This window comes from Hyperolius riggenbachi, chromosome 3 (assembly GCF_040937935.1).
Source record: "Hyperolius riggenbachi isolate aHypRig1 chromosome 3, aHypRig1.pri, whole genome shotgun sequence".
Classification (NCBI taxonomy): domain Eukaryota; kingdom Metazoa; phylum Chordata; class Amphibia; order Anura; family Hyperoliidae; genus Hyperolius; species Hyperolius riggenbachi.
In genome coordinates, this window is record NC_090648.1 from 498750989 (window position 1) to 498778256 (window position 27268).

General features: G+C 44.3%; 1 protein-coding gene across 1 annotated transcript in view; it reads right to left on the bottom strand.

The window, feature by feature from the left end:
- Nucleotides 1-25565, bottom strand: part of LOC137561754 (matrix metalloproteinase-21-like) — a 90266-nt gene extending 64701 nt beyond the window's left edge. Inside the window, exon 1 of the mRNA XM_068273104.1 lies at nucleotides 25514-25565. The gene's annotated coding sequence lies outside the window, so the exon portion shown is untranslated. The remainder of the gene's footprint in view (nucleotides 1-25513) is intronic.
- Between the last annotated feature and the right edge of the window lie 1703 nt (nucleotides 25566-27268).

Genomic DNA, 27268 nt, shown 5'->3' on the forward strand with positions numbered 1-27268 from the left:
ATGTTAGCTGCATGTATTTGTGTCGCATATGCGTGGAAGCGTATTTAAACAATACACTTCCACGCAATTTTACCGTTGGCCACAGGAAGTGATCGCTAGAAAGCCTCATTTCCTGCTTGGATTGCAGACCCAGAAGGGAGATCACCGTGGTAATCCCTGAAGGCTATTTTTTAGCGTTGCGGTGTGATGCAATCATCTCACCGCCATGCTGGTTAGCAGTGTGAAACCCGCCTCATAAATATAGCACCTCAGAGAAACGTTAAACGTTTGACCTAGACAGACCAATAAAAGGAGGAGAGACTCAGAAGCCACAAAACAATATAGTGATCTTGTACAGGGCTAGAATGTTGGAGGAACACAAGGGAATCTTTAAAGTGGACCTGAACTCTTGCACAGGACAGAGGGAAAACATAGAGAAATGCACCCTGTATGTATTTAAAGTGTAACTGAGATGGTGTGAGGGGAGGGGAGCAGATGGGACACAGAGGCATGCTCCCTGCAGCAGGACATGCCTCTGTGTCCCCCTCACACCGCCAGGGCCGGAGCTACCATAGGAAAAAATGGGCAATTGCTCCAGGGCCCCAGAGCCTGTAGGGGCCCTCAAGGTGTCCCTCCCCCATCTTAACTGTTGCTCCCCCGGGACTCTGCAGAGTCTGTTAAGTTGGGAGGTGATTGGGGGAGGTTCAGCAGCCAGCTCAGGGGCCCAGGAGGGAAATTTGGCTGCAACACAGGGCCTTTAATGATGCTTTTTGGTCGGGGGGTGTCTGTTGGGGGGCCCCCAGGATAATTTTGCCCTAGGGCCCAATTGTTACTTGAACTGGCCCTGCACGCCGCTCTCTGCCCTCCCAATGCTGCGCTATAGGCCCCCTGAAATTGGCAACAATGATTGTCGCTATTCCAGAGGGTAAGGGAGGAGAACGTTATTCCCTGCTTAAATGCCCACTGTTCATGCAGGCTTTAAAAAGCTGCCATTGGGCAGCTGTGTCTCTTCACGGCCGCGCCCCCTGCCGCTCCCCCGCCTCCCTGCACACTGCTCTGTGAGAGCAGCTCTTTAAGTGTCGTGACCCCCAGAGGTCACAAAAGTGAAAGCATTTGACTGCAGGCCACCGGCACGTTGTAGAGAGGTGGAGATGGCGACTACCTGATCCGCCCAGCCTCCCGGATCAGGTAGCATTGATCTTTTTTTAATTACCAGCCCCAACTCGGGTACTCTTTAAAGAGTTTAGCCTGTCAATTTCCCCCACACTGTAATATGATCTCTCAGCTGTGTCATCTGGCTGCCTCAGCAGAGCGGCTAATTTATACACACAGGATGTTAACCCCATGATTGCTTCCATGAAAGCAGGAAGTAGACACACTGCAGATGTATTGCAAGATTTGAATCGGCTATAACAAAGAAATGTTTTCCTTTAAGGTTATTAGGCTGTTGCTTATCTTTTAGAGCAAAGAGGAAGTTCTAAGTTCAGGTCCGCTTAAAAATACACCTGAAGTGAGAGGGATATTTTTCCTTACACACAGTCATTTGAAAAATTCCAACACGTTAGATCCTTTTCCCTCACACTACAGACATTCATCCTTCCCTTTGATGGTCGTTGGACATGAATTTTCCCACTGGACAACCTTGGTGAGATTGTTTGCGTCAAACGACTTGTATTGCAAGTTTGTACGGGCCTTGACCCTCCTTTAGCTTTGATGCGTAAAGCCCCTTTAAAAAAAAAGTATCGCCCTTCCTCATTCCGGATAAAAGGTTTTGAAAACAAACAAAAGGATTTTCAGCTCAAAGGAGCAATAGGCTCCTCTACGGGATGGCGTGAAATATTGGCTCCATCCATTACCTATCCTTAGAAAACAAACATGAGTGATGCAGGAGAGCTGGAGTATGCCTGTGTAGCCTCATTCCTGTTCCAGAACAGTCCATAAGTTATCCTGATTCATTGGCCGCACATGACGGAGTAACTATTAGTTGAGTGATTCTCCCAATGTATGTGGATTTTGCCTACAGCTTTATCTAAACAGACTGACACCCCTGCTAATTGGCCGTGATTTATTCCGATCACCTGACAGCTGTGGGCTGCAGGGATTTTCGGTTTCTCCAGGGCGGATGCAAAACAGCAGCAAAGTGAGAAAGTTGATCTGGGTGATTTTAAACCTTAGATCATGTATTTCATAAGATGCATTTACAGTGATGCTTGAAACTTTTGGAAGCCCTTTAACCACTTCACCACTGAGGGATTTTTTTTCTTATGGACCAGAGTCATTTTCACCTGCAAAAAGTGCTTCTTAAGATCATACATCAACGCCTCAAACCAGTCATTGACAGAGAGTTACCTGATGACCAAGCAGGTTTTAAAAGTGGCACTCGCGATCATATTGCGAATCTTCGATGGATCTTGGAGAAATCCCACGAATATCAGAATGTCTATATGTGCTTTATCGACTATAAAAAAGCCTTTGATTGTGTCGAACACGATAAGCTGTGGAAAGCCTTAGGCAAGCAGCTGGGCGTGCCAACTCATCTGGTTAAGAAGATAAGGTCACTATATGACAGCCAATAAGCCACAGTGCAAAAACCCTATGGAGACGCTGTTTGGTTAAAAATTGGTAAAGGTGTGAGGCAAGGTTGTATCCTATTCCTCTTCCTGCTCAATCTTTACGCCTATAAGGAATGCGCCTTGGCATTCAGCCGAGACCCCGGATCTCGGCACTTGTTCCCACTGAGGACCCTGCCGATACCTCACAGGCCACACACTATGATAGGCGGAGAGCGCGTTTCCAGTACGCCCTCTGCAAAAATAAACAATAGTCAGCTAACTCAGTTCATCTGACAGAGCGGTGTCAGCTGACTTTACAGCTGACACCTAGGCAGGGCTTGCTGTGTGTGATTGGATGTGCGGAGTGTGGCTGGCCACTGATTGGATGAAAGTGGTATGTAAACCTGCAGAGTGCTCCCAGTCATCGCCCGTGACAAGCATAGCTTAGGCTAGTTGCTGGATGCGCACTCTGTTTCATGTTTGATATTCTGGACTTGGACCTTGGCTTGTATTTGACTACTCTGCTGTGATTAACCTTGCTTTCTTCCTGGATAACCCTTTGCCTGCTGCCTGGACCGACCTCTGCTAAGTTACTGGACTTCCCTTGATTGCTGCCTGGACCGACCTCTGCTAACTTACTGAATTTCCCTTGATTTCTAGCTGGACTGACCCTTGTCTGTTTACTGGATACTCCTTTGCTGGCTGCTTGGATTACCTGTTACCCATGGACTTGTCTGTCATCTTTGCTACTGCTAACACACGACGTTGATAGCCTCATCCTTCTGAATCAAGGTAATAACCCGTGTGTTACTGCTGAACTGTTGAACTGTATACTAGCTTTAGTGGGGCTCTTGGTGGTGTGTCTGTTCTTACATCAGCTGGTATGTCTTGATTGCCTAAGTCCTAATTAGGGCCAGCTAGTGGTGTGCCAGGCAGGGACAGTTGGGACCTGGCTTAGGCATATACGCTGACTCTTGAGGATCTTGAGGAATTCATCTTCCTCGGCTCTCAGATCGATCAAAATGGTTATTGTAGTCATCAAATAAAACGTTGGATAACCCTCGGCAGAAATGTGATGGTAAGCATGAACCAAGTATGGAAAAGCAAAGACATTAGCATTACAACCAAATGTAGCCTGGTTCATGCCATTGGTTTCCCCATAACCATGTATGGCTACGAACGTTGAACCCTAAGAAAAGCAGATAGAAGAAAAATCGACTTCTTGTGGTGCTGGCGACGGTTGCTTTGTATTCCATGGACAGCAAGGATGACAAACAAAGAAGTATTGGAACATATAAAAGACCAGATATGTCACTGGAAGGCAAGATTACCAGACTCAGACTCACATATTTCAGCCACGTGATGCGATCAAATCCTTAGGGGAAGACCTAAAGCTAGGACTGATCAGTGGCAAAAGGCGACAAGGCCGCCAGAGAACGCATTGGCTTGACAACATCAAAGCTGACACAGGATTGAACTTAAGGCAACTGGCAGAAATGGTACAAGTCGGGCAGCATGGAGAGAGCTAACCCATAGAATCACCATGTGATTCGACTGATACGACTGAGAGGATAACATCATCATCATCATCATCAATTTTCACCTGTCAGCGCTCCTCCCTTTCTTTTGCCAATCACTTTATCACTACTTATCACAATAACATGATCTACATCTTGTTTTTTCCACCACCAATGAGGCTTTCTTTGAGTGGAAGCTTTTGCTAAGAATTATTGTATTCTAAATAAATTTAACAGGAATAATAAGAAAAAAATGAAGATTATTATTTTTCAGTTTACGGCCATTATAGTTGTAAACTAAAACATGCTACTGTGCATAAAGCCCACACATTTTATTTGCCCATTTGTCCCGCTTATTACAATGTTTAAAATATGTCCCTAGTTCAATGCATGGTGGCAATATTTTATTTGTAAATAAAGGTGTATTTTTTCAGTTTTGCGTTTGTCAGTAATTACAAGCCCTTATTTGCAAGAATAACAGTAATATACCCTCATGATATATATATTTTAAAAGTTGAGTCCCTAAAGTAACTATTTATGTATTTTGTATGTAATTATATATATATATATATATATATATATATATACCATTTTTTTTTTGGTGGGGGTTGTTATGAGAGTGGGGTAAGTAAGGGGTAGAACAGTACACAGGAATAAAGCAGTCCCCCTGCCCACCTTCGTTTGCAGTGGCTTGACGGCGATTTGGAGCCTTCTGACGCGACACATTAAGCGTGCTACCTCCCCTTGCCTTGCATTCCTATTGCGTTACTCTGCAGTAAAACAGGGTAAGGTAACGCACACTTGCGATGCAAGTGTAAAATGGCCCTAAAAGTATTAGAGGCAGAGGATCAGCAGGACAGCCAGGCAATGTGCATTGTTTAATAGGAAATAAATGTCAGCCTCCATATCCCTCTCACTTGAGGTGTGCTTTATTGCGTACCTGAAGCACAATAAAAGTAAATAAATAGATAACAAAACAATCCAGAAGGAAACTCAAAAATGATTTGTGGACAGATGAAGCCAAAATTAAACTTTTTAATTTTGGTTTCATCTGTCCACGGAAGCCACTGTAATGAGGAGTGTTAAATTCGGAGAAAGGAAAAAAAAATCGTCATTCCAGCTTAAAAACCTTATTCTATCTGTGAAACATGGTGGTGGGAGTGTTCTGGTCTTAGCCTTTTGGTGCATTTGGGCCTAGATGGTTTGTCATCACTGATGGATCAGCGAATTCGAACTGTACCAGAGAATTCTAAAAAAAAAAAAATCTCAAGAAATCCACCCTGTATACAGTTCCTTGGTAATCTAGTGGTCTCCCCCTCCCCATATTGTTCCCTAGTAGTCTAGTGCCTAGGATCTTTACATGGCACATGGTACAATAGACATCCATGGCTACCTACAATTACCAGGTAATGCCCAGTGATGTTGATGTCCAGGGATTTTATCTGATTGCCATCTGGAGTCGGGAAGGAATTTTTTCTATTTTGGGGCTAATTGGACCATGCCTTGTAAAGGTAGCCATACACTGGTCGATTTGCCATCAGATTCGACCAACAGATAGATCCCTCTCTGATCGAATCTGATCAGAGAGGGATCGTATGGCCACCTTTACTGCAAACAGATTGTGAATCGATTTCAGCCTGAAACCGATCACAATCTGTGGAGCTGCCGCTGCTGCCCCCCCCCCCCCTGCATACATTACTGTTCCGGCCGGCGCGAGTCCCCCTGTCTCCGCTGTCTTCTTCTCCGCTCTGGGCTCCAGACCGTTCCTGCAGCTACTGAACTTCCTGTCCAGGGGAAGTTTAAACAGTGGAGGGCGCTCTACTGTTTAAACTTCCTGCCGGGACAGGAAGTCCTGTGTAGCTGCAGCGGTCCGGAACCCAGCACGGAAAGAAGACAGCAGGGACCAGGAGACTCGCGCTGGCCGGAACAGGTAATGTATACCCGCAGTATTGCGTCGGTCGTCGGGCATTCGAACGCCGCTATCGACACACTCCCGACCCGCCGACGATCGAGAAAAATCTTCCGCACGGACGGATCGACGGGAATTGACGGGAACGAGTGATTTTGGATGGAAATCGTTCGTTCTGTCAGCGGTGTGCGCGGCGATTTCACAGCCGATTCGATCACTGTGATCGAATCGGCCGTATATCGGCGGGAAAATCGTTAGGTGTATGGGCCCCTTAAGGGTTTTTCGCCTTCCTCTGGATCAACAGGGATATGTGAGGGAGCAGGCTGGTGTTATACTTTGTTCTCTGGTTGAACTCGATCAGGGGCGTCTCTAGCCATTTTGTCACTCCAGGCGAGAAAACCTGTGGCGCCCCCCCCCCCCCCCCGCCCCCTGATGAAACTAATCGTAGCGCAGCAATGTTTCACCATAAGGTAAAAGTAATGCGCCAATGATTCACTTAAAATAATCATAATGCGCCAATCTTTCACCAGAAAATAACCATAACGCAGCAATAATTCACCAGGAAATAATCGTAATGTGGCCAGCATTCACCAGGAAATAATCGTAATGTGGGCAGCGTTCACCAGAAAATAATCGTAATGTGGCCAGTGTTCACCAGGAAGTAATCGTAATGTGGCCAGCATTCACCAGGAAATAATCGTAATCTGGCCAGCGTTCACCAGGAAATCATAACGTGGCCAGCGTTCACCAGGAAATAATCGTAATGTGGCCAGCGTTCACCAGGAAATAATCGTATGTGGCCAGCCTTCACCAGGAAATAATCATATGTGGCCAGCGTTACCCAGGAAATAATCGTATGTGGCCAGCGTTCACCAGAAAATAATCGTAATGTGGCCAGCGTTCACCAAGAAATAATCATAATGTGGCCAGCGTTCACCAGGAAATCGTAATGTGGCCAGCGTTCACCAGGAAATAATCGTAATGTGGCCAGCGTTCACCAGGAAATAATCGTAATGTGGCCAGCATTCACCAGGAAATAATCGTAACGTGGCCAGCGTTCACCAGAAAATAATCGTAATGTGGCCAACGTTCACCAGGAAATCGTAATGTGGCCAGCGTTCACCAGGAAATAATCGTAATGTGGCCAGCGTTCACCAGGAAATAATCGTAATGTGGCCAGCATTCACCAGGAAATAATCGTAACGTGGCCAGCGTTCACCAGAAAATAATCGTAATGTGGCCAGCGTTCACCAGGAAATCGTAATGTGGCCAGCGTTCACCAGGAAATAATCGTAATGTGGCCAGCGTTCACCAGGAAATAATCGTATGTGGCCAGCATTCACCAGGAAATAATCGTATGTGGCCAGCGTTCCCCAGGAAATAATCGTTTGTGGCCAGCGTTCACCAGAAAATAATCGTAATGTGGCCAGCGTTCACCAAGAAATAATCATAATGTGGCTAGCGTTCACAAGGAAATAATCGTATGTGGCCAGCGTTCAGCAGGAAATAATCGTATGTGGCCAGCGTTCACCAGGAAATAATCGTAATGTGGCCAGCGTTCACCAGGAAATAATCGTTTGTGGCCAGCATTCACCAGGAAATAATCGTATGTGGCCAGCGTTCACCAAGAAATGATCGTAATGTGGCCAGCGTTCACCAGGAAAGAATCGTATGTGGCCAGCGTTCACCAGGAAATAATCGTATGTGGCCAGCGTTCACCAGGAAATAATCTTATGTGGCCAGCATTCCCCAGGGAAGAATCGTATGTGGCACTGGCCAGCGTTCATCAGGAAAGAATCGTATATGCCTATATATATATATATTATTTAATATCCATCCCAGCTACTGCTTGCCAAGTGATATGGGCGGGCGGGGGGGGGGGGGGGGGGTTGGGGAATCAGGGCCAGCCAGGGGGGCATATAAAAAAATTATCAAAAGCAGCAGAGGGCACTCACTGTGAGATGTCGTCTCTGTCGCCTCTGCAGATTTGTTTGTGCGCACTGCACAGTACTGTAGCCAGCTGCCAGCCGGTGGTAGCACTGGTCACACGGTGCCTTCAAGCCTTCATGCGTGTGACAGGCGGGGGGCGGAGTTAGGGGCGGCGCCGACGTGTAAAACTAGCGTGCGGCGGCCGCTTGCTCTGCACAGAGAGGGAGGGGGCGGACCAGTAGGCGGCGGCACCGCACATATAAAATAATGTGCGTGCTGCTCGCTCTGAAAGGAGGAGAGGAAGGGGGCAGGCCAGTAGGCGGCGCCGGGCACAGGCTGAGCTTCCTGTCACAGCCGGCGCCGACCTGAAAGCAAAAAAAAAAAAAAAACACATGCACACAGCGGCGAGAGAGCGCCCACTTCCTCCCACAGCGCTATAGGCAAAAATTTATAGTTGCCTAATGACACAGACGCCCCTGAACTCGATGGACGTATGTCTTTTTTCAACCCAAATAACTATGTAACTATGTAACTATGATACATGTGCCCCAGGGGGCACACTTGATCTTGTCATATCCGATCCATTTTCGTAAGTTTGGAGACTAAAAAATGACAAATTTTAAAGTACAGAGTTTTACTATTCACAAATAGCTAAGTAGGTAAGTGTTGAATTTTAAACATTATTTGCAAAGAAAAGAAAGCTTTCCAGGCATAATAAAACAATCAGATCTGCTGTTTTTCTGTCTCAAATAAGAAAATGAAAGCACAGTATCCTCTCCCAGCACAGCACACATCAGAATGGTTGGCATTTTTGGTGTATCTGGGCGGGAGAAGCATGGGCACAGGCCAGCACCTCTGCAGCGGATGCCAGGAGTCACACCCAGACCCATTTCCACAGAATTACTCAGGTTTGTAAGAATTCTCGTGCTGGCGGCCAGTGTGCTAACTGTAAACAGCTTCTCTTCCTGATAAACACATTACTGAGCGATGCGATAAGACACTGTCTGGCGAAGGAACAGAGGATGTTTATTTAAAGTGGGATAAAACTCTGACATAACATTCACTAAAAATGTGTTTTTCTACGTTTTATTACCCATACAGTAATCATATTTGCTTTTGTGCACGAGTAATATTATCTGTCTACAAATTACAAATTCCCAAAGTACAGTTTATCTGCTTTGAAAGCTGCCATTTTATTGCACAGCTGCTGTATTTATATATTCAAATCTATCTAGTGATCGTTTCTCAGCGGTTTCTACTTCTCAGCTCAGTGCAGTTCAGTTTCAGCACGCTGCTGGCTGTATACTAATTGCGTCTAACAAAGGAATGTAATCAAAAGATAATGTTATCACCTCTTTGGATGCGGACAGAAAGTAAGGAAGAACAAAAGTACTGTGTTTAACTTTTGAAAGTTTTTTTTTTTTTTTTTGTGTGGTAGTAGATTTTATGCTGTAAAATAATCTTTTAGAGTAAAAAAGAAATTTGCAGTTTCATACCACATTAAAGATGCACAAGTATCTCCACATATTTGTTACATAATTCTTCCCCCTGGCAAAGATCTGTGCAAAACTATTATTCTACCTTTCCAGTGTCAATTATAAATAACATGCTTAATCTCAGGATTTAAAGAGAAACTGTGACCAATAATTAAACTTCCCCCCAATCAGTAGCTGATACCCCCTTTTACATGAGAAATCTTTACCTTTTCATAAACGCATCATCAGGGGTCTCTGTATGGCTGATATTGTGGTGAAACCCCTCCCACAGGAAACTGAGGACCATGGTCCTGGCTGTTTCCTGTCTGTGAACCCTTTGCATTGTGGGAAATAGCTGTTTACAGCTGTTTCCAACTGCCAAAAAAAACAAGCAGCAGGTACTTCCACTGACATCACCTGCCAGCAGTAAAAATGTCACCATGTGATAAATGTCAGAATGTAAATCAGGGAGAGGAAAGATTTTACGATGGGCAAACACTGACTAAATCATTTATACATAATTATCGTAAAAATGAATCACCTTTTCATTACATTATTTTCACTGGAGTTCCTCTTTAAATAGGAACTTTAACCCAGGATTGAACTTTATCCCAATCAGGAGTCAATACCTTCTTTCCCACAAGAAATCTTTACCTTTTCTCAAACAGATCATCAGGGACGTCCATGTGGCTGATATTGAGGTGAAACCCCTCCCACAGTGTTATGTCAGGGCCATGGCTCTGACAATTTCCTGTCTGGGGAACTCATTGCATTGTGGGAAATAACAGCTGTTTACAACTTCCAAGCCAGCAGTATCTCCCTATCACATTGCTAGTGGGTGTGTTTATAGATAATGGCAGTTGGTGCTGTCTGTTTTTTTTTTCTTTTCTGCCAGTAGTAAAGATGATAACCTGCAGGCTCACTGTGGATCAAACAACATGTAATCAATCATTTTTTGACCTATCTTATATTTTTTATCTTCTGACTTTGCAATATATTGTACTACTGCCTTTTGGTAAAGTTCCTTTTTAATGCAGAGTGTAGTTCACCCAGCACTGTTCCTATTAACCCAAGACCGGTGTTTCCATAGGAATAAACTGCGGGCAACAAAATCAGGGATAGCAAATCTCACAATATAAACCCAGCCTCCGGAACAGACTGAAGTCTCTCTGATGGCTTTTCCTGCTCTGACACAGTTGAGGATTCCCTGGAACCTCTTCCTCTGCAGCAGGATTTACATGCCAGGGATTCGTGGATGGGAACATGTGTTCCTTGAGCCAATCAAAGTGCCTGGGAATTAATGAACATGACTCCAATGAGGAGCCATGTTTATTCATAAAAATGAAAGTAAAATCTAATATAAAAAAAGATCAAACACTTCCTGGTAACCCAAGATAGTGCGTAGCGCCATCTTGTGTCTAAAAAGTAAAATTGAAACATGACATACATTTGAAAAATAAATTAACTACAGCTATTAAAGGAGTTCTCCTGGGGGGGTTTATACAATAAAAACGAACACTTACCTGGGGCTTCTACCGGCCCCCTGAAGCTATAATGTCCCGTGCCATCCTCCAACGATCCGCTGTTCTCCGCCACTGGTCCCGGTCTGATCGGCATCTGAGACCCACTGTGGCTTCACGGCCGTGGCCCCGCATGTGCTCGCTCCCTCGCATGGCATCGGGAGCGTACGGTGCAGGCGCAGTACAAGAAAGCGTCTTAGTGTGTCTGCGCAGTAAGCTCCCGATGACGCGCGCAGGAGCGAGCATTATTCGTCTTGTTAGACTAATATATTACCGGGAACGGTGGCGGGGAACCGAGGATTGTAGGACGGTGTGGGACATTCCAGCTTTAGGGGGCTGGTAGAAGCCCCAGGTAAGTGTTTGTTTCAGCAATACATATAGCAATAGTCTCATTCGTCTCTCTTCTCGCTCTTCCTCTGCTGCTCCTCTCTGTCAAGCTATTCATTGGCTGCCAATTAACCAGAGGATCCAATTCAAACTCTTCACCCCAACCTACAAAGCTCTCTACAATCTCTCTCCCCTGTACATCTCCTCTCTAGTCTCCAGATACCAACCAACTGCCATCTCAGATCTGCAAATGACCTTCTATTATCCTTCTCTATAATCACCTCCTCGCATTTACGTATACAAGACTTCTCATGGGCATCACCCCTCCTCAGGAACGCCCTTCCACAGCACATCTGTCACTCTCCAACCTTTAAAAGCACTCCCTCAAAACTCACTTTTTCCATCATCCTTACGCTCTACCTTATGCCATTCCCCCTTTGACCGAAGGCCAAGTTGCACTCCTACTAGATATCCTAAAAACACACTGCCTCTAGGTATAGTTACTGTATACTACCCCACCTCTTGTCGTTCCCCCCCCCCCCCCCCCATTCCTTTAAATTGTAAGTTTGCAAGGGCAGAGCTCTCTCACCCTTTTGTGTCTTGGGATTTGTTATACATTTTATTCATTATGTTACTTTTTCACCGTAATTACCAATTCTGTATTTTGTACCAATTCTGTATTTTGTACCAATTCTGTATTTTGCATCAATTCTGTATTTTGTATATTAGTGTATATCATTGTCTGTATTATTACGTACCTCGTGTTTTTTATTACTTTGTACAGCACCACGGAATATGTTGACACTTTATAAATCAATAATAGTAATAGGAAGTGTTTCTGATGCTGAAATTAGGAACATTAGTGTAAAAATACTATATGTCACACTGGTGCCTCTATAAAGCAGAATTGTCAGCCATAAAATCAAATTCCATTTACCCAGTGCTCTGTGTTTATTATGTAGTCTACAACCTGACCCTTTATTGCAAGCATTCCAAATAAATCAGAAATATTTCTGCTGCAATGAATCCTATTGCAATCAGCCTGGCTCCTTTCTGGTACATTGCCGCTGAGAAGGAAGTTTGTTATCTCCCCTCCCACATCCCTGCTCCTCACTGATTGGCTGAGGGCAGTTCATTGAGACACTGAGAGGCTGAGAAGGGAAATACAGCTCACCCTTCTGCAGAAGCTGCTAAAATACGATCTATGCTGTGTTCACATGTCTTTACAAAGCAAGCTAGATATGACAGTGCAGTTTCTAGCAGAAAAAAAGAGTAACGAGGGAAATGACATCAGGATTGGCTTTAGGCATGGGTAGTAAAGATGGAAAAAGCCTAAAATGTTTTTCTCTTTATCTACTATATATATATTTCACTGGAATTAAAACGTGGATAGTATAATACATATGTTATTTAAGTAGAACAAATATTTATATACTTATATATGTGTTTTTTTCCCTGGGATAGTATGGCTGTCCCTGCTGCTTTAAAGGGACCTTGAGCTCTAAATAAAAATGAGATTTGGATTAACCTGGGGCTTCCTCCAGCCCCCCATAGCCCACAAGGTCCCGTGGCGTCCTCCTGGTCCCTTCTGTGGCCCTGGTCCCTGCTCCAGTAATCGATGTGCGTCATCACGCTGACCGGTATAAGAGTCCTGCACATGCACGGTTTAGTGTTAGAGTAAACCATCTGATTTTAATTTTTTAGCACTCTTACACCGGCCGACGTGACGATGGACAGCATGCGTGGTGGGGGCCTGAGCTGGACCACGGAAGGGACAAGGAGGCACTAGGGGACCTAATGACTATGGGGGCTGGTGGTAGCCCCAGGTAAGTCCAAATTACATTTTTATTCAGAGCTCAAGGTCCCTTTAAATACTTAAGCAATCCCGAAGATGTTTATTGTCTGATCTCCTCTCTGATAACTTCTGCTTCTCCTCCAGGAATTTCTTCCATAGATCTCTCATCATGTCTAAGTGTTGATGATGCCCTTTCAGATGAGCAATCAGGAAATAATCATTAGATATGTTCCATTTCTCTTTGGTAAATATTAGTGATTTTGTGGCTGCTGTCCACGCACGGTAAGCAGCAGACACAGGCGTGAGCAGGAAACAGGCGTACGTTGCACATTCCTTCACAGTGACCAGGTATGTGTCTGACCTTCAGACTCTCACACGGTTTTTGAACCATTAAATAGTTTCCAGATTTAGATGATTTCTTCACAAACTAGAGGTTGGACTTGTTTCAGCAGGACAGCTTAAAGATATCCCGAGGTGGGTTTGTGAAATCCTATTAGGAGGACACAGAGGCTGGTCACAGTACACACATTGGCCTCGATTCATCATTCTCTTTGAGATAACTTTTTCCAGTTTGTTAAATTACCGAATTCGAAGTTTAGCGATTTCTACTTGTATTCATCAAGGTTTTTCCTCATTCGGTGTGAATTCGATAACAATTCGGTAACCATTCGGTAACGTGTCGATATTTCCATTTTACAGCGGTACTTTAACACAAGGCCATAAGATTCCCATGGAATTGTGGGTAAAAGGCAGTCCTTTGAGCACTACGTAGCAACATTCTGAATAGGGCTGAACACCTGGACCAGGATTCTGGAAGTGGTTGGGACAATCCCACAATTTGATAGGAGCCTTTTCTAAAAAATTATAGTGCAGCTAGCAAAATTAGTTAACCCTGGCACTGCCTGTGTTCTCTTACAAGATGATTCAAGAGAAATGCAGATGTCGTGTTATAGCAAATAAATCCATTCTCTTACAAATTGATATGGTTGCAGACCTTATCCTTGCCCTTCTGCGCCTTTGAGTCACTCTCAGCTGATACATAACCACTTCAAATGGCTCCATCTTCTCTGTCAGCAATGATCTGACAGGAATAACGACAGAGCAGTGAAGGAGATAACTAATCCTAAATGTAACGCTAAACCATGCCCACTTTCTTTTTCATGAATTGCACTTTATTCCGTTTTAGCGAATCGTTACCGAATCGTTACCGAATGTTCGCTAACAGCTGTAGATAACTTTGATGAATCCTGAAATGAAGTTAACAAATTCGGTATTTTACCAAACTGTTGTTAACAAATTTGCTAAGTGTTGATGAATCGAGGCCATTGGCTTCAATTCATCAAGCATTACCGCATTCGGTAATGCTGAAAACAGCTGAGTTAACGAAGCACTTAAGAAAATGTTAATTCATCAAAGCTGTTACCGAATAAGAAGCTGAAATGACAGAGCAATGAGACAAATTACCGACTTGTGCTAATTCATCAAGGTTCCCACATTCGCTAACACATTCGGTGATTATCTCCAGCTCTCCCCTGTCATTACAGGCTTCGAAAGCCTTCTGTGTGAATGTTTTCATGATTAGCAGGAGCAGGCAGCCAATAGAAACAGCCCCTGTTCTCCTGCAAGTGCTGCTGATAGGTGCTGATAGGTCACACAGGCTTCTCCACACAAGCTTTCAGACCCACCAGGCAGTGAGCAGAGAGAACGGGACAAAAGATATCCCCAGATGTCCTTCAGTGGTTTAACCCTTTGAGTCCCTGTTTGAATATACAAAGATGCAAGTGGTGAAATCACCAAGCATGGCATTTGTAATGTCTCCAGGAAGTTTATCTACGTTGTGGCAAATAAGTAAAATGTTAAGAAAGACTGATGGACAGATTCAGAGCAGCAGAGGCAGTATAAATAACAGTAACTATAACACATGTTTACATGTAAAGGGATGTCTGGATGCCTTCTATTGTTATCAGCTTGTAACAACACAGAGACATTCCAAGCTGCTCTGCACCACTCTGCTGTTATCTAACAGCCTTTGATGAATTGAAGCCTAGTAGTTCGGTAACTTAACGAACCTCTACCACACATGGGAAAATATTGATGAATTAGCACAGTAAAGTGTAAAATACCGAATGCGGTATTTTAAGGACTGGGATTTTGTTATCGAACACCCTTTGATGAATTGAAGCCAATGGCCTCGATTCATCATTGTCTTTGAGATAACTTTTTCCAGTTTGTTAAATTACCGAATTCGAAGTTTAGCGATTTCTAGTTGTATTCATCAAGGTTTTTCGGCATTCGGTGTGAATTCGATAACAATTCGGTAAACATTCGGTAACGTGTCGATATTTCCATTTTACAGTGGTAATTTAACACAAGGCCATAAGATTCCCATGGAATTGTGGGTAAAAGGCAATCCTTTGAGCACTACGTAGCAACATTCTGAATCGGGCTTAACACCTGGACCAGGATTCTGGAAGTGGTTGGGACAATCCCACAATTTGATAGGAGCCTTTTCTAAAAAATTATAGTGCAGCTAGCAAATTAGTTAACCCTGGCACTGCCTGTGTTCTCTTACAAGATGATTCAAGAGAAATGAAGATGTCGTGTTATAGCAAATAAATCTATTCTCTTACAAATTTATATGGTTGTAGACCTTATTCTTGCCCTTCTGCGCCTTTGAATCACTCTCAGCTGATACATAACCACTTCAAATGGCTCCATCTTCTCTGTCAGCAATGATCTGACAGGAATAACGACAGAGCAGTGAAGGAGATAACTAATCCTAAATGTAACGCTAAACCACGCCCACTTTCTTTTTCATGAATTGCACTGTCTTCCGTTTTAGCGAATCGTTACCGAATCGTTAACGAATGTTCGCTAACAGCTGTAGATAACTTTGATGAATCCTGAAATGAAGTTAACAAATTCGGTATTTTACCAAACTGTTGTTAACAAATTTGCTAAGTGTTGATGAATCGAGGCCAATGGCTTCAATTCATCAAAGGGTGTTCGATAACAAAACCCCAGTCCTTAAAATACCGCATTCGGTATTTAACACTTCACTGTGCTAATTCATCAATATTTTCCCATGTGTGGTAGAGGTTCGTTAAGTTACCGAACTACTAGGCTTCAATTCATCAAAGGCTGTTCGATAACTGCAGAGTGGTGCAGAGCAGCTTGGAATGTCCCTGTGTTGTTACAAGCTGATAACAATAGAAGGCATCCAGACATCCCTTTGTGATGTAAAGGTGTTATAGTTACTGTTATTTATACTGCCTCTGCTGCTCTGAATCTGTCGATCAGTCTTTCTTAACATTTTATTTATTTGCCACAACGTAGATGAACTTCCTGGAGACATTACAAATGCCATGCTTGGTGATTTCACCACCAGCATCTTTGCATTATCAAACAGGGCCTGAAAGGGTTACACCACCGAAGGGAATCTGGGGATATATTTTGACCCGTTCTCTCTGCTCACTGCTTGGGGGGTCTGAAAGCTTGTGTGGAGAAGCCTGTGTGACCTATCAGCGGCACTTGCAGGAGAACAGGGGCTGTTTCTATTGGCTGCCTGCTCCTGCTAATCATGAAAACATTCACACAGAAGGCTTTCGAAGCCTGTAACGACAGGGGAGAGCTTGAGATAAACACCGAATGTGTTAGCGAATGTGGGAACCTTGATGAATTAACATTTGTTGAGCACATGTCGGTAATTTATCTCATTGCTGTGTCATTTCAGCTTCTCATTCGGTAACAGCTTTGATGAATTAACATTTTCTAAAGTGCTTCGTTAACTCAGCTGTTTTCAGCATTACCGAATGCGGTAATGCTTGATGAATTTAAGCCATTGTGCCTCTGTGTCCTCCTAATAGGATTTCCATATAGTGTTCCCCCAGCTGCCCCCTGTGCTCTGCTGTCCCCCCTTATAAAAACCGCCAGATTGTCACTAGCTGGCTGTTTACATTGATGCTGCCACTCACCGCCGCTCCCCCGCCTCCTGTATAGCGCAGCTCCCCGCCTGCGTCCCTTCCCTCCCCCTCTGTAAGTTGATTGGAGGAAGCTTCTGGAGGAAGGGAGGGAAGGGACACAGGCGAGGAGGCGCTATACAGGAGGCGGGGGAGCGGTGGTGAGTGGCAGCCTGAAGGTAAATACTAGGCTAGCGACAATCTGCATGTCGCTAGCCTGGCACTTTTCAGAAGGGGGGACAGCAGGGCAGGGCTGGAGGCATTATGGAAGGACACAGAGGCTGGTCACAGTACACACAATATGACTCTGTGTCCTAAATTTTACAAACCCACCTCGGGTTCTCTTTAAACTGTAACTCCACTTTCAGGGATAAAAAAAAGAAACAGTTCCCTTAGGCCTGGAACTCACTACAAATCAAAAATCGCTAGTGCAATCAACAGTGTTTTTAAAGAGACTCAGAGCTGGATTAATCAAAAAGTTTTATACATACCTGGGGCTTCCTCCAGCCCCATACGTTCGGCTCGCTCCCCCCATGCCGCCGTCCTCCGTTGCCTGTAGCTTTAGTACCGGGTCCCCGGACTTCCATCAGTCGGCTCCAGTCTGATGTAAGAGAAGTGCGCTCTTTGCGTATCTCTCCAGCAGCTGCTGGAGAGATACGTAGAGGGCGCACTTCTCCTGCGTAGACTGGAGCCGACTGGAGGAAGTGCAGGGACTCGGTACTGAAGCTGCAGAAGACTGAGGACGGCTGCATGGGGGGAGCGAGCCGAACGTATGAGGCTGGAGAAAGCTCCAAGTATGTATAAAACTTTTTGATTAATCCAGCTCTGAAAAAGTAGCGTTTTAGGATGGTGCATTTGCGATTTGACATTGCGTTTTTTTACTGTGTTTTGCATTTGCAATCACCTCAAAAGGGGGGGGGGGGAGGGATTCAATCACCTTTTGGTCATACTGTGCTTATATTATCTGAAATAGGAAGGTTTCTGTTATTTGCATGCTGAGATAAGCTTGTCACTGTAGCTTCTAAAAAAAAATGCTTCCCACAATTCTGCTGTTGCTGCACAGTTCCTGCAGCTAGGGCCTAGGCAAAGGCAAGCAGGCCAGGTAAAAAGAAAAAGATGGGGCACAAATACCTATTTTAGGGGAAAAAATGGGTTTATATATATTTTGGGGACATTAAATATTTTTTGGCAATTTTTTTATTTTGGATGTTAGAACACCCTAAAAATTAAAATCAGATGGTTTACTCTTTCATAGCGCAATGTCTGGTTTCTGTCTGTGGCTATCAGTAATTGATACGGCTAAACCTAACCCTCACACAGAACCTCCCTTTACCTTTACGATGCCTAACCCTAACCACCTCTCGTCCTATGCCTAACCTTAACCCCAGTGGCATAGCTAAGGAGCTGTGGGCCCCGATGCAAGTTTTACAATGGGGCCCCCCAAGCACTCTATATATACCAGTTGATACGGTGCACCAAAACCTGCCAATGGCAACTACAGTGTCAGAGGTGCAAGAAGGGGATGGGGAACAGTTTGTTAGTGATCACTACTATTCCAAGTATCCATAGAAGGGATTATTACCAGCACAGGACCAATAGAGTGCTAATACTGTAGTTGAGGGAGGGCCCTTCGGGGCCCCTCTGGCCCAAGGGCGCCGATGCAGTCGCAACCTCTGCAACCCCTATTGCCACGCCCCCGCTTAACCCCCCCCCCCCCACACACACACACACACACACACCTAACCTTAACCACCTCCCACTGTACGGCTAACCTTAACCACCCCTGCTGCAAATCAACCACAAAAAAAACCTCAAAAACTAATATAGGGTACCAGGGAGTGAAGAAGACCTATCCCACCACCAGAAGCATGTGATGTATAATGCTCCACTGCTACTGCTCTGCATGACAGCAGCCCAAACTTCCGGACATAACCATATATATATGGCCGATAGGCACCCTAACTTCTGAGACACTCATGCACCCAAATTTCCTGCTTCCTATAATAATAAAATAGAGAAAATTCCCCACAAACAATGCATGTAAATAAGAGTGCTTCCCAGGAGGTCTAGGGGAGGGGTTATGTGTGACTACAAAAGAGTATTGTTTAAAAGGAAAAAAAAATATGTCTGCCTCCATATACCTCTCACCTCGGGTTCCCTTTAACCTTAATGTAATGTACAGTCAAGGCCAAATGTTTGGGGAATGGCACAAAAACTTTCCTACACAGTTTGCTGCTTTAGTTTTTATGATAGCAATTTATCCTATAGTCCAGAATGTTATGAAGAGTGATGAGATGAATTACTAAGTCCTTCTTCAGCATGCAAATGAACTTATCCCCTCCCCCCCCCCCCCCCCCCAAAAAAAAACAACCCCAAAACAAAAACAAACAAACATTGCCGCTGCATTTCAGCCCTGTCACAAAGGGACCTGCTGAGATCATTTCAGTAACCTTCTTGTTAACACAGGCGAAAGTGTTGAGGAGTACAAGGCTGGAGATCATTCTGCCATGCTGATTGAGTAGGAATAGCAGACTGGTTGCTTTAAAAAGAGGGTGGTGCTTGAAATCATTGTTCTCCCTCCGCTAACCATGGTTACCTTCAAGGGTAATATCATTTTCTCTGATGAAACCCCTTTCTGAATGTTTGTGGCATCTCATGATAAAATGATTGTCCGTAGAAGAAAAGGTCAGTGCTATCATTAGTCCTGTCTCTTGCCAACAGTAAAGCATCTTGAGACCATCCATGGTTGGGTCTGCTTCTCATCCAAGGGAGAGGGCTCACTTACAATGGATAAAGAATGGTACCAAAACATCCTCCGACACCAACATCTTCCCTCCATCCGAGAACAGTTTGGTGAAGAACAATTCCTTTTCCAGCATGATGAAGCACCATGCCATGAGGCCAAAGTGATAACTAAGTGGCTCAGGGAACAAAAACAATGAGATTTTGGGTCCACAGCAAAGAAATTTCCCAGACCTTAACCACTTCACCTCCAAGGGTTTTTACCCTTAAAAACTAGAGCCATTTTCACCTGTCAGCACTCCTTGCATTCATTCGCCTATAACTTTATTACTACTTATCACAACAAAACAATCTATATCTTGGTTTTTTTTTGCCACCAATTAGGCTTTCTTTGGGGGGTACTTTTTGATAAGAATTATTTTATTCAACAGAAAAATAAGAATAAAATGGAAAAAAGTTTTCGGCCATTATATTTTTAAAATAATACATGCTACCGTAATTAAAACCCAAACATTTTATTTGTCCATTTATCCCGTCTTGTATTTTTTTTTTTATGAAAAAAAAAATTGGGTAATTATGGGATAGTGTGGCAAGTAAAGTGTTAATGTTTTAATCTATTTGTGGGTCTTCTTTTTTTTTTAATGAATGTGTGAAGGTGTAATTTTACTATTTAGCCATAAGATGTCCTCACGCATTACTTCCTATTGCATATTTATAGTACGCTAAATAGGAGGTAATGCGTGGACGTGTTACGTTGGAAGTATACAAATGATCGCGGCATCTCACTGATGCTGGTGATCATTCATACAGGGACAGAGATTAATGAATGGGAACTATGTATTGATTCCTCTCCCCTCTAATGATCGGCGGCGAGAACAAGTGCAGGAGCACGCGGGAGTGCATGGTGGTAAGGGAGGTAGTAGCTATGTCCCTGCGAGCTAAAGAGGGATTTTGCAGGGACATAGTTACTTGTCCCTGGGAAGGGGAAAAGGTTAATCCTTAAAGGGAACCAGAGATGAAGCACCCTCATGTATTTTACCATATACATCAGTGGGAACATTAGAGAAAACACCTACCCTGCTTTCTGTTTCATTCTGCACTGCACAGCTTGCTTCTAATCAGCCTTGATAAAATCCCTGACTGAGCATTCAGTCTGGCTTTGCTCAGGAATATTTATAGCTCAGTCTGTGTTCTCTCAAGTCCAAGCCTGCCCCCTGCTGGCTCTGCTCAGGAATCATTATAGCTGAGTCATTATAGCAAAGTCAGACTGAATGCTCAGTCGGGGATTTTATCAGATCTGATAAGAAGCAAGCTGTGCAGTGCACAATAAAACAGAAAGCAAGGTAGGTGTTTTCTCTAATGTTCCCACTGATCTGTATAGTAAAATACATGAGGATGCTTCATCTCTGGTTCACTTTAAAAACCGTGGTGGCTTTAAAAGAAACTTGGTGGTCAATCCTCAAGAGGCAGGTGGACAAACTACAAGCCACAAAATCTGTAAAATCTGTAGCGTTGATTATGAAAGAATGAGTTGCCAGCATGTCAGGATTTGGCCCAGAAGTTGATTGACAGGATGCCAGGGCGAATTGCAGAGGTCTTGATAAAGAAGAGCCCATATTGACTTGATGCATAAACTTGATGTAATTGTCAATAAAACCCTTTGAGGCTAGGAAGGGGTTGCAGAGGTTGCGACCGCATCGGGGCCCCGAGGGGCCCTCCCACAACTACAGTATTAGCTCTCTATTGGTCCTGTGCTCATAATAATCACTTCTAAAGATACTTTGAATAGTGGTACCGTAATCATTAACCTCCTGGGGGATACAATAATATCGGCAGGGGGCGGCGCAGCACATTTTTTTTTAATTATTATTTTAATTTAATCATGTAGCTAGCCTAGCGCTAGCTACATGATAGCCGCTGTGCTGCGGCATCCCCCCACCCCCTCCGATGTATATATATATATATATATTCCTGTAATATATGACATTAACCACTTCGCATCCAGACCTTGTTTTCCCCTTAATGACCAGAGCAGTTTTGACGCTTTAGCGGTGTCCCTATTCAATCAGCAATAACTTTATCCCTACTCACTACACCTAAATGATCTATATATCGTTTTTTTCAAGACAAACCAGGCTTTCAATGGGGGGTATTTAGTCCCAAGAACAATTTTGTTTTCTAGGCATTTTAATTGAAAAAATGGAACAAAAATTAAAAAAATTCATTATTTCTCAGTTTTTAACAATTCCAGTTTAAAAATAAAAAGTGCTACAGTGATAAAACCATTCCACCAGTTAATGTCCCCCCTAATATAGTCAGATGTGCCCCGAGTATCAGCCCAACCTTCCCAGTTTAGCAGGATGTGACCCCAATATCAGCACCCCCGTATAGTCAGATGTGTCCCATGTATCTACCACCCCCCAGTACAGAGAGACAGTAACGCCGCCAGGATTGGCACCCCTCATTATAGGCAGTCGTGTCCCCAGGATAAAATTTCCCCCATTATAGCCATATGTGCCCCCAGAATTGCCCCCCCCCACCAATTATAGCCAGATGTGCCCCCAGTATTAGGTTACACCCCCCCCCCCCGGATAACCAAATGATCCCCCATTGTCAGATGTCATCCCCCCCAGTTACCCAGATGCCTGGCAGTTGTTTTGCACCCCCAAACCCCCCCCCCCCCCCCAGTGTGGATAGCCAGATGTATGTCCCCCCCAATCAGGCAGCCCCTCCGTGCACAGATGCCAAAAACATGTAAATAAAGCCGCCTCTCTCACCTTACCACGTTCCAGCGATGAGCCTGCAGCCCGAGCATCCGATTCCAGCTCTGAACTCAGCCGCGTATTGCCGGTGACCCGGGTCCCGGCTTGATGACGTCATCAAGCCGGGACCCGGGTCACCGGCAATACGCGGCTGAGTTCAGAGCTGGGATCGGATGCTCAGGCTGCAGGCTCATCGCTGGAACGTGGTAAGGTGAGAGAGGCGGCTTTATTTACATGTTTTAGCCATCTGTGCACGGAGGAGGGGGAGATGAAGGATCACGCTGTTTGCTACAGCGGTGATCGTTCATCCGCGGGGGGGGGGGGGGGGGGGGGTCACTAATTGGCTACAAGGGAACATGTTCCCTTTTGCCAATTAGTAAGGCAACCGACAGTGCTGGGGGGTGCACTCTGAAGCGCACCTGTTCCTGCACAAAAAAAGCTTAAAGCAGGTCAGTATATCTACGTCGCTGTGGCTTGGAGAGTGCCACAGCTGACGTAGATATACTGTAGTGATGGGGAAAGTGGTTAATTAGAAAAATTAATAAAAAAACGCAAATGCAAAATGCACAAAAAAATCACGTAAACCACATTAAAATGCAAATGGGAAATGTAACCGCATACATAAAATGCCCCAAAACTGTAAAGAAAGAAAGAAAAAATCACAGTGCAATAAAAAAAGGGATTTTTGCCCTGCCTACCTAGTGTGCTCCCAGCCTCAAACTTATGAAATGCCTGTAATTATGCTTCAATAGACCCCAGACACAACTGACAAAAATATCTAAAAACACTGAAGTAGCAAACTTTGTGAAAAACAGTATTTGTGCCATTCTCAAAACGTTTGGCCAGGACCAGGGCCGGATTTGTACTCCTTACCGCCCTAGACCACTGTCACCAGCCGCCCCCTTTCAGTATAGGTAGCGAGATGACCCCTCCCCTCTTCCCTTTCAGTATAGATAGCCAGATGACCACTCCCCCTTCCCTCCAATATAGGTAGCCAGATGACTCCCTTAATCCCTCCTTTTCCCACACACCCCCTTTCAGTATAGGAAGCCAGCTCGCCTACACACCACAGCAGCCATCAGTGTCACTCATTTCTCCGCTAGTCTCCAGTGCAGAAGCTTCCTCTTCCTTTCCGTCTCCAAGGCTGTCCAAGTCCATAGCTGCCGGCCACAATGCAAACGTGCACAGAGAGCAAGGTGGCTGCTGCACAGGCGGCTGACAGCAGAGTACCACGGTCAGGTGCTCGCCTCATCTCCCTGCATTGCAGTATTTGCAAGCTTGCAAATGCTGCACCAGTTTAGCCTGCTGCTTTGGTGCCCTTTCTCCTGTGGTGCCCTAGGCAATGGCCTAGGTGACCTTGGCCTAAATCCGGCCCTGGCCAGGACTACATAAAAGCGTTGAGGTGTGAATGTGGCCTAATCTGTAAAACCTCATTCATTTGCCCTTGTATGCTAGTTATCATTTTCTATTCTCTGATGTCAGTGTACTCTGGTATCGATGGTCTTACGTTAGGTATGTGTGGATCGATAACAGCTATTCATTTCTCCCCAACCGGAAATCCAATGGGTCATGATCGATTCCCACACCAAGCGGCATGCTCAATCTCAATAGATTTCAACAGAAAACTCTCGATCGGTGAATGAACCGAAAGTGTTTTTCTCGATGCAGTGCGACAGAATATCATCATTGATCGCCACTGTTTCACCCACTGACTGCTCACAGAAAATTCTAAGCGTGTCCGATTCAACAACCAAGCAATTAACTCTCTGGAGATGATCGATAGTTTATCAACATAGATATGTTGGAGACAGCAGATGTCTAGCAGAGAGTCGATCAAAGTGAAGGAAAAATACTGGAAAAATCGATTGGTATTGGTGTCTAGGTTTAGAGTTTGCGCACTTCCAACCTTGTTAGGAACTATCGGTAAGGCCTAGTTCACATTATAAATCACCAGTGTAATCGCAAGCTTTTGTGGGCGCTTTTCAAAGCACTTTTCCCTGCGCTTTTAGAGCAATTTGCACTTTCTTAAAGAAAACCTGTATTGAGAAAAACCTCCCCTGGGGGGTACTCACCTGGGTGGGGGAAGCCTCCGGATCCTATTGAGGCTTCCCCCGTCCTCCTCGGTTCCATGGCGGCAGAGGTAAAACTCCCGAACAGCGGGGATGTAAATATTTACCTTCCCGGCTCCAGCGCAGGTGCAGTATCGGCTCTCCGCCTCGGAGATAAGCAGAAATAGCCGATTGCTGTCGGGCAGCCCTACTGCACAGGCGCAAGTCTCCTGTGCCTGCGCAGTAGAGCGGACCCGACGGAGATCGGCTATTTCCGCCTATCTCCGTGCCGAAAGCCGCAACAGCGCCCCCACTGGAGCCAGGAAAGGTAAATAAATCAGCGCTTGTCAGGCTTGTCGAGCGTGGATTGCAGGAGACTCCGGGGGAGCCAGCGCTGGACTGCCTGCAGCTACAGGGGAGGGGGAAGCCTCATTGGGACCCTGTGGCTTTCCCCTACAGAGTTGAATACCCCCCAGGGGAACTTTTTTTTATACAGGTTCTCTTTAAGAGCTATTCTAAGTGATTTCCATCTGGCAATTTTTTTTTCCTGATGGCACTCAGGATGTGAACTCTTTGACCTGGAACAGAATAAATACAATGTATTTATTCTTAAAAGTGCTGGGGAAATCGCTTTTCAAAGCACTTTGCGATTTCCCTATACTTTGTATTGAAGCGCAAACGCTCAGAAAATGGTGCAGGAGCCGCGTTTGCGATTGGAAAGAAAACTCATCGCTCATGAGAACACTCTCATAGAGCAACTTTGCAGAAGCGCTTTTAAAGCGATATTTAAAATCGCCAAAGCTTAAAAATAACCGAAAACGCTCACAGGGTGAAGAAGCTCTAAAAGTCACTACATTTATTAACTAAACAACATCATGACAAAGTAAATGAATCCCTTCTGAGACTCAGGGAAATACAACAGACAGCCACACAGTATTTTCTGCCTGGTACTGAAATGAAATAAAACAGAAAAGTATATTTTAAAAAATAATTGTTTACCCCGGATTTTCTGCTGGTCTTCAGGGAGCCAGGCGACGGAGCTGTGTGTAAGTGACAACGATGACAAGAATCCTGAAAAGACACAAGAATCCTGAACTCCCAACAGCTGGCTTCCTTCAGCCCCTCCCACACACAGCCATTTTTAAATCATGAGGATATTTTTTTGTTTTTCAAACCTATTTATTCTCTGGTGGAGATTTACGCTGGAATGCAGCCAAGACAAAACTACTTGCTTAAAGGGAAACGTCTAGTGTGCCCAGCCAGAACCCGAAGTGGCCAGACTTCAGGTTCTGGCCGTAATATATACATATATTTAGTATGTATATAGTACTGCAGTAGTATAGTATGTACAGTACATCTTCTGCAGCATTATACAGAGTACATATTCATGTCACTGACTGTCCTCAGAGGAGCTCACAATCTAATCCCTACCATAGTCATAGCCTTTTGTCCTAGCATATTATTATTATGTATGTATACGGCACTGACATCTTCTGCAGCACTTTACGGTATACATAGTTAGATCACTGACTGTCCTCTGAGGAGCTCACAATCTAATCCCTACCATAGTTAATAGTTATAGTCTAATGTCCTGCCATATTATTATGTATTTATATAGCACTGACACCATTTGCAGCACTTTACAGTGTACATAGTCATGTCACTGACTGTCCTTAGAGGAGCTCACTAACTAATTCTCCCATAGTCATAGTCTAATGTCCTACCATATTATTATATACCGTATTATTCGGATCATAAGACACACTGACTTTTTCCCTCCACTTTTGGGGAAGAAAAGGTGCGTCTTATGGACCAGAAAATATGATATCTATATAGCAGTGGCATCTTCTGCAGCACTTTACAGAGTACATACTCATGTCCCTGACTCAGAGGAGCTCACAATCTAATCCTACCACAGTCATGGTATAATGTCCTATCGTATTATTGTTGTGTATTTATATAGCACTGAAATCTTCTGTGGCACTTTACAGAGTGCAGTATAGTGTACTGATTAAAGCAGGATGGTCACCATAAAAATCAAATCAGCTACTGGTCTGAGTGTATTAAGTGATAAAGATGCTAATCCTGAATTCAAAACTTTTTCTGCTGTTATGGTTTGGAGTTATTACATACCTTAGGAGCACTGGCTCTTTAATTGCCATTGCCATCGGCTGGCAAAACAGTTGCATGCTGGGGGGGGGGGGGTCTTTTTTAACTTTAATATATTCCTCCTCCTCCTTTTATTTCCCCCTCCTTCTAATGACATAAGACAGTGCACTTCCTATTATAGAGCTCAGTGGGAGTGTCTGAAGACTCTGGGAGGAGGGCGGGTATCGAATACACAATTAGCAAGAGGAGAAAAAAGAGTGAGGGAGGAAATGATGTCAGGATTACCTTCATTCAAAGGTAACCAATATGGGAACTGTCTAGAATAGCATTCTCTGCCTTTCCTTTATAGAATTCACAGGAACCATAACGTGGACAGTGCAATACATCTGTTATATAAGTAGAACTAATATTTATCTACTTATATACAGTGTTTTGCAAAAGTATTCGGCCCCCTTGAAGTTTTCCACATTTTGTCACATTTCTGCCACAAACATTAATCAATTTTATTGGAATTCCACATGAAAGACCAATACAAAGTAGTGTGCACGTGAGAAGTGGAACGAAAATCATACACGATTCCAAACATTTTTACAAATCAATAACTGCAAAGTGGGGTGTGCGTAATTATTCAGCCCCCCTGAGTCA